The sequence below is a fragment of the Nycticebus coucang genome, chromosome X (assembly GCF_027406575.1).
Source record: "Nycticebus coucang isolate mNycCou1 chromosome X, mNycCou1.pri, whole genome shotgun sequence".
NCBI lineage: Eukaryota > Metazoa > Chordata > Mammalia > Primates > Lorisidae > Nycticebus > Nycticebus coucang.
The window spans coordinates 24535312-24542221 of record NC_069804.1 but is presented as its reverse complement, the minus strand read 5'-3'; the positions used below and the strand labels follow the sequence as shown (position 1 = coordinate 24542221).

General features: G+C 38.5%; 1 non-coding gene across 1 annotated transcript; it reads left to right on the top strand.

Annotated features, from left to right (window-relative positions):
* The first annotated feature begins 681 nt into the window (after positions 1–681).
* Positions 682–788, top strand: LOC128578629 (U6 spliceosomal RNA). Its single transcript, XR_008377768.1, has one exon. It is a non-coding gene; the product is annotated as a U6 spliceosomal RNA (small nuclear RNA).
* Positions 789–6910: the final 6122 nt, after the last annotated feature.

The window sequence follows — 6910 nt, the reverse complement described above, 5'->3', positions numbered from 1 at the left end:
CTAATATATTACATATTTTTAATTCTTTTTTGTGTGTGTAACTGTCTCCCTGCTGTTCCTATTGGAAAGTACCTACCATGAAGGCAAGAAATTTTTTGTCTGTTTTGTATCACAGACACTGTATCACTAATGCTGAATCTATGCCTAGTAAATATAGGTATTTATCAAATATTTGTTCAAAGAATGAAATAAATCTGTAAGCAAGAATCTAATCATTTAAAAAATCCTCTTAATCATACTGTAGCTATTTTTTGTCAGGTCATTGTTTCCTTCCTTGGACCACCAATGATACACATACACTTGGGTTGCTGTCCTTCTCAGAGGAAGCAGGGAAACCCTCTAATAAGAATACATGCTCATTAACTGCAGACGTAGGTCCACCACAAGGGAACTCCCAAGAGTCAATTATTTCAATACTATTCTCAGCCTGCAATATTCCTAGAAGAGACATTTTTCACATGGATAGCAGAAGCTGCAAGATAAAGTTGGAAATACACAGGGCTGGAAACCAGCCTGAACTTGGTTAGGAGCTCAAATGATGCCATTTAAAAATCTCTTTGAGACTTTACCTCTTTCATGTTTACATGGATGGAGCTGGAACATATTCTTCTTAGTAAAGTATCTGAAGAATGGAAGAAAAAGTATCCAATGTACTCAGCCCTACTATGAAACTAATTTATGGTGCTCGCTTCGGCAGCACATATACTAAAATTGGAACGATACAGAGAAGATTAGCATGGCCCCTGCGCAAGGATGACACGCAAATTCGTGAAGCGTTCCATATTTAAAAAAAAAAAAAAAAAAAAGAAACTAATTTATGGCTTTCATATGAAAGCTATAACCCAGTTATAACCTAAGAATATGGGGAAGGGGGAGAGGGAGGGGAGGGAGGGGAGGGAGGGGGGAGGATAGGGGGAGGGAGGGTGATTGGTGGGATTGCACCTGCGGTGCATCTTACAAGGGTACATGGGAAACTTAGTAAATGTAGAATATAAATGTCTTAACACAATAGCTAAGAAAATACCAGGAAGGCTATGTTAACCAGTGTGATGAAAATGTGTCAAACGGTCTATAAAACCAGTGCACAGTGCCCCATGATCACATTAATCTACACAGCTATGATTTAATAAAAAATAAATAAATAAATAAATAAAATAAAAATCTCTGAGTTGGGCGGTGCCTGTGACTCAAAGGAGTAGGGCGCCAGCCCCATATGTTGGAGGTGGTGGGTTCAAACCCAGCCCCGGCCAAAAACTGCAAAAAAAAAAAATCTCTTTGAGTCACGGTTGCTACCACAAAATGGAGAGAATATGCTTCCTTCATAGGATGTTCTGTTAAACGAAATGTATACAAAACCCGTAACATTAGCCTGATAAGGTGAAAAATCTAAGCACAAATCTAAGAAGTGGTGCTATTATAGCCAGTTGAAAGGAACCCAGTTCTGTCAAGACAAATATTATGCCACCAAGCGTTCGTGATTGTTTACTTTGTGATTTCTGGCTTTACCTAAAACGGTTATAAGCAAAATCATTGCAGTCTTCAGTGAGGGCTATTTGCCTCAGAGGTTAGAAGGAGTTGGGGTTTTTTTCCTGTAGTTTCTAGAGACTGCATAGAGATTGCTCTATGTTGAATGGTGACATTAGCTGAAGCAGCATTTAGCAGTTCAACACATGGTTGAGTAAAGCCTGGGGGAGAATTAGATGATAGCATTTCAAGGGGAAATTGCCAATGGACAAAAATAGCAAAGAAGCAGGGCAGCCTAGGGTTTAGCAGGAGAATTTTTAAAGAGGAAAAGCTACACAGTCTTGTTCTTTTCAAAAAGTATTCTCCTGAGATTCAGCTCTTTACCTCAAATCAGTGCTGTAACAGCTAAAGCCTTTGAAAGCTAAAGCAATTGCTAAGAGGCAGGCTGAACTAACTAACATTTAATTATGCATTTGTCATTTTTTCCACTCAGATTCTATAGTGCAAGCCCTGCCCAAGGCCAGACCAAGGATTACACATTGCTACATTTTCAGATATGGATTTTACTGCCATAAAAGGATGGGGGGGGTGGAAGGTCTATGGGATAGTCCACAATTCCCACTTTTGTCACCATGAAAATGAATCCTATAAACTAACAATAATTTGGTTATCTAATCTGAGGATGTCCAAGCTTCCCCACTGCTCACTTTTAGCATTTTAATAATTTTCAAGGCTTCATGGAGGTTATGCATTGGCAAAAATATGAAATTCAAATGAATATATTCTTCCATGTATTAGCAGATCCAAAGGGGTCTTTAATAGAGGTCATTTCTTAACTTCTTTGCTCCATTTATGAATGGCGATGTGACTGTTAACATCAAAAGTCAGATGCAGCAATTTTACATTTGACTTCTCCTTGACCCTTAACTTATGAAAATTGTTTCAGGACCAATAATTAAAGTAGCTAAGCTATAACCAGCAAGATAAAATTAAGTAACTCGAGACTGGTGACTACTGTACCCTTTCCCACTAGCAGGAAAGAAATAGTCTATATAAAATCTTCAGCATTGCTGCAGCACCTAGCAAGCACTAAATGAATATTGCTCACATTCACAAGTGCATTTTGTGTCCTCCAAAAATCTATCTCTAATTTTGTTTTCCACATCCATCTATTTCAATAACTCTCCCTATTGCCAAAACACCTTGAAGAGTCTACTGCCAAGGCCACCACTTTCTCAACTTCAATTGCACTGAAACTTACCAGCTTATATACCATTTCTTAAGAATGAGGTCTTTGCTTTCTAAAGTACCACCAAGTAATCCAATAAATTGTAATAGGGTTCTCCAGAGAAACAAAACCAATAGTATATATACACATTCCTTAGTATCTGTAGGGGATTGGTACTAGGAATACCCTCCCACCCCCAGTGGATCTCAAAATCCACAGATGCTCAAGTCCCTTATGTACAATGGTATAGTATTTGTATATAAGCTAAGTACATCTTCTTGTATACCTTAAATCATCTCTGGGTTATATTAATAGCTAATACAATGTAAATGCTATGTAAATAGTTGTTATATTGTTTTTATTTGTATTATTTTATTGCTGTATTATTATTTTTATCACTTTTTTCCTATATTTTTTGATTTGTACTTTGTTGAATCCATAGATGCAGAACCCTTGGATATGGAGGGCCAACTCTATAAATACATAAGAGGAGATTTATTATGGGAAGTGGCTGATGCAATTATAGAAGACAAGAAGTCCCATGATATATAAGCTAACGAACCAGAAAAGTCAGTGCTGTAATTCAATCCAAGTCCAAAAGCCTGAGAACTGGGGGAGTCACTGAAGCAACTCCCAATCCAAGGTTGAAGGTCTGAGAATCAGGAGCTCTAATGTCTACAGACAGGAAAAGATGGATGTTCCAGCCCAAGAAAAGAGAGGATTTGCCTTTTCTCTAGCTTTTTCTTTTATCTGAACCCTCAGTGTATTAAGATGATGCACATCTACATTGGTGAGGGTGGATCTTCTTTACTCAGCCTGTTGACTGAAATGCTCATCTCTTCCACAAAGATGCCCTCATAGGCATACCCAGAAATAATACTGTATGAGCTACCTGGGCATCCCTAGCTCGGTCAAGTCGACACATAAAATTAGCCATCACATAAATTAATTTTAAGATGAAAATAGTGAAATACTAGAAGCAGACAGAGAGAGTGTTAATATCTCTCAATGACAGTCAACATGCCAAGTAGACAAGAGTTTCTTTGAAGATGGGGAAAAGGGACTGAGAAGAACTTGTTAAACTCACCAAGATTAAATAATTATGTATAATATTCTCCTAAAAATTAAATATATATTTCCTTGGTATAGCCACTAATATTCTATACTGAGAGAGACTATAAATACCAAAGTGGCACTTCCTATTTCCGATAATGGTGCACAAGATTATTCAAATAAAATCATCTTTTGAAAACAGAAAATAAAACCGTGGATAAAATTGTTTCAATCATTTTTAAAGCATCAAAATAACTAAATTCAAAGACTAAATTTTGGATGAAAGACCATCCAAAGGGATTAGAATACTCCTAGACTACCAAAGCTACTTATGCCAAGAGAGTATTTTCTTATACAACACTGTACATTTGAGCCTTGGTTCAGAAGGGAGAGAAATCAAACTCCAGTGTCAGCCAAGTGTGAGAAGTCTTATAGGGTTGTCACCACATATTAAGCTATGATCACAAAAGGTTACACACTCAGATACAAAATCAGCTCTTGGCTCCCAACAGTGGGAAAAGGGCAGGAAGGAGGGAGGGAAGGAAGGAGAGGAAAAGAGGCAGGAAGGAAGGGAAAAGGTAAAGAAAGCAAAAAGGAAGGAATAAAGAAAAAGAAAGCCAACAAAAGGAAAAAAACAGATAAGAAACAGAAAAAAACTCAACCAGATGTAGTTAATATCATCAGACAGATAAGAAAAGGTATTACAACCATAAAACAAGAAAAGAATGGCATTAAAAATAACAAATTAAAATTTATGGCCAAAATTTTTAAAGCTAAATGATTTAGAATATAAAGTAAGAAAAATCTCCTCAGAAAGTAGAACTTACAAAGAGATGGAAAAGACCACGAAACCTAAAAAGATCAATCCAGACAATTCAATATCCAATCAATTGTGATTCCAGAAAAAGAAAACAAAGTTAGAGGGGAACTGGCCTGGTGGCCCACGCTGTAATCCTAGCACTCAGTGAGGCCAAGGCCAGTGGATTGCTTGAGGTAAGGAGTTCCAGACCGGCCTGAGCAACAGCGAGATCACCCCTCTACTAAAAATAGAAAAAATAAAATAACTAGCCAGGCTTCCTGGCTGGCTTCTATACTCCCAGCTACTGGTAAGCTGAGACAAGAGGATCACTTCAGCACAAAAGTTTGAGGTTGCTGTGAGCTATGATGATGCCATGGCACTGTAGCCTGGGCAACAGAGCAAGACTTTTGTCTTAAAAAAAAAAAAAAAAGTAGAGAGGGAGAAATTATCAAGGAAATAATATAAGATATCACCCCATTTTTTTGGCTTGGCTCCCATAGCAGAGTAGTTACAGTGTCAGCCACATACACAGAGACTGGCAGGTTCAAACCGGCCCAGGCCTGCTAAACAACAATGACAACTGCAACAAAAAGTAGACAGGCATTGTGGCCGGTACTCCCAGCTACTTGGGAGGCTGAGGCAAGAGAATCACTTAAGCCCAAGAGTTTGAGATTGCTGTGAGCTGTAACGCCATAGCACTCTACCGAGGGAGGAAAGGAAGGAAAAGAAGGAAAGGAAGGAAAGAAGGAAGGAAGGAAGGAAAGGAAGGAAGGAAGGAAAGAAAGAAAGAAAGAAAGAAAGAAAACAAAAAGAAAAAGAAAAAGAAGGAAAGAAATCATCCCAGAATTGAGACACATAAGACTCTAGAATAAAAAAAGGCCTCCAAGAATTCTGTATAATGAATTTTTAAAAGATAAATACTACTTCTCAGGATATGAAAATTCAGAACAATTAGAGAAAGACAAGAGTCTAAAAGGATTAGAATCAGAATAGTATAAGTTTTATAACAAAGATATTTGTACCAGAATGTTTATTGCAGCCCAATTCATAATTGCTAAATCATGGAAGAAGCCCAAGTGCCCATCAACCCACAAATGGATTAATAAATTGTGGTATATGCACACCATGGAATATAATACAGCCTTAAAGAAAGATGGAGACTTTACCTCTTTCATGTTTACATGGATGGAGCTGGAACATAGTCTTCTTAGCAAAGTATCTCAAGAATGGAAGAAAAAGTATCCAATATACTCAGCCCTACTATAGAACTAATTTATAGCTTTCATATGAAAGCTATAACCCAATTATAACCTAAGAATATGGGGAAAGGGGAAAGGGAGGGGAAGGGAGGGGTGGAGGGAGGGTAATTGGCGGGACCACACCTACGTGCATTTTACAAGGGTACTTGTGAAACTTACTAAATGTAGAATAAAATGTCTTAACACAATAACTAACAAAATGCTAGGAAGCCTATGTTAACCAGTTTGATGAAAATATTTCAAATTGTATATAAAACCAGTGCATGGTGCCCCATGATTGCATTAATGTACACAGCTATGATTTAACAAAAGAAAAAAGAATAGGGCGGTGCCTGTGGCTCAAAGGAGTAGGGCACCGGCCCCATATGCTGGAGGTGGCAGGGTTCAAACCCAGTCCTGGCCAAAAACTTAAAACAAACAAAAAAAAAAAAGAATAGTATAAGTTTTATTAATGGAAAATTCTAGAAGACTATAGAGAAATACCTTTATAATTAGAAGTAAAACTGATTTCCAAAATATAATTTTAAACCCAGTCAAATTAAAAATTAAGTGTGGTTAGAATTGAAGCTCTTTGCAGACATTTTTCCCCATGCATCCTTTCTGAGAGAGTTACAGGGGCTGGGGGAAACGTGTTCTAATAAAAAAGGAAAAAACTAAGAAAATGACATGGGATCCATGAAACAAAAGATGCAACATATAGACACAGCCAAGGGAAACTGAGGAGGACAACTGTGCAAGGGGCCTAAGAAACCATCAACTAGAAGAGGATACAGTCCTCCAGGGGGGGAAAAAAAAAAATCGGGCGGCGCCTGTGGCTCAGTGAGTAGGGCGCCGGCCCCATATACCGAGGGTGGCGGGTTCAAACCCGGCCCCGGCCAAACTGCAACAAAAAAATAGCTGGGCGCTGTGGCGGGCGCCTGTAGTCCCAGCTGCTCGGAAGGCTGAGGCAAGAGAATCGCTTAAGCCCAAGAGTTAGAGGTTGCTGTGAGCCGTGTGACGCCACGGCACTCTACCCGAGGGCGGTACAGTGAGACTCTGTCTCTACAAAAAAAAAAAAAAAATCACTGTTTTTTTGGGTGGCACCTATGGCTCAGTCGGTAGGGCACC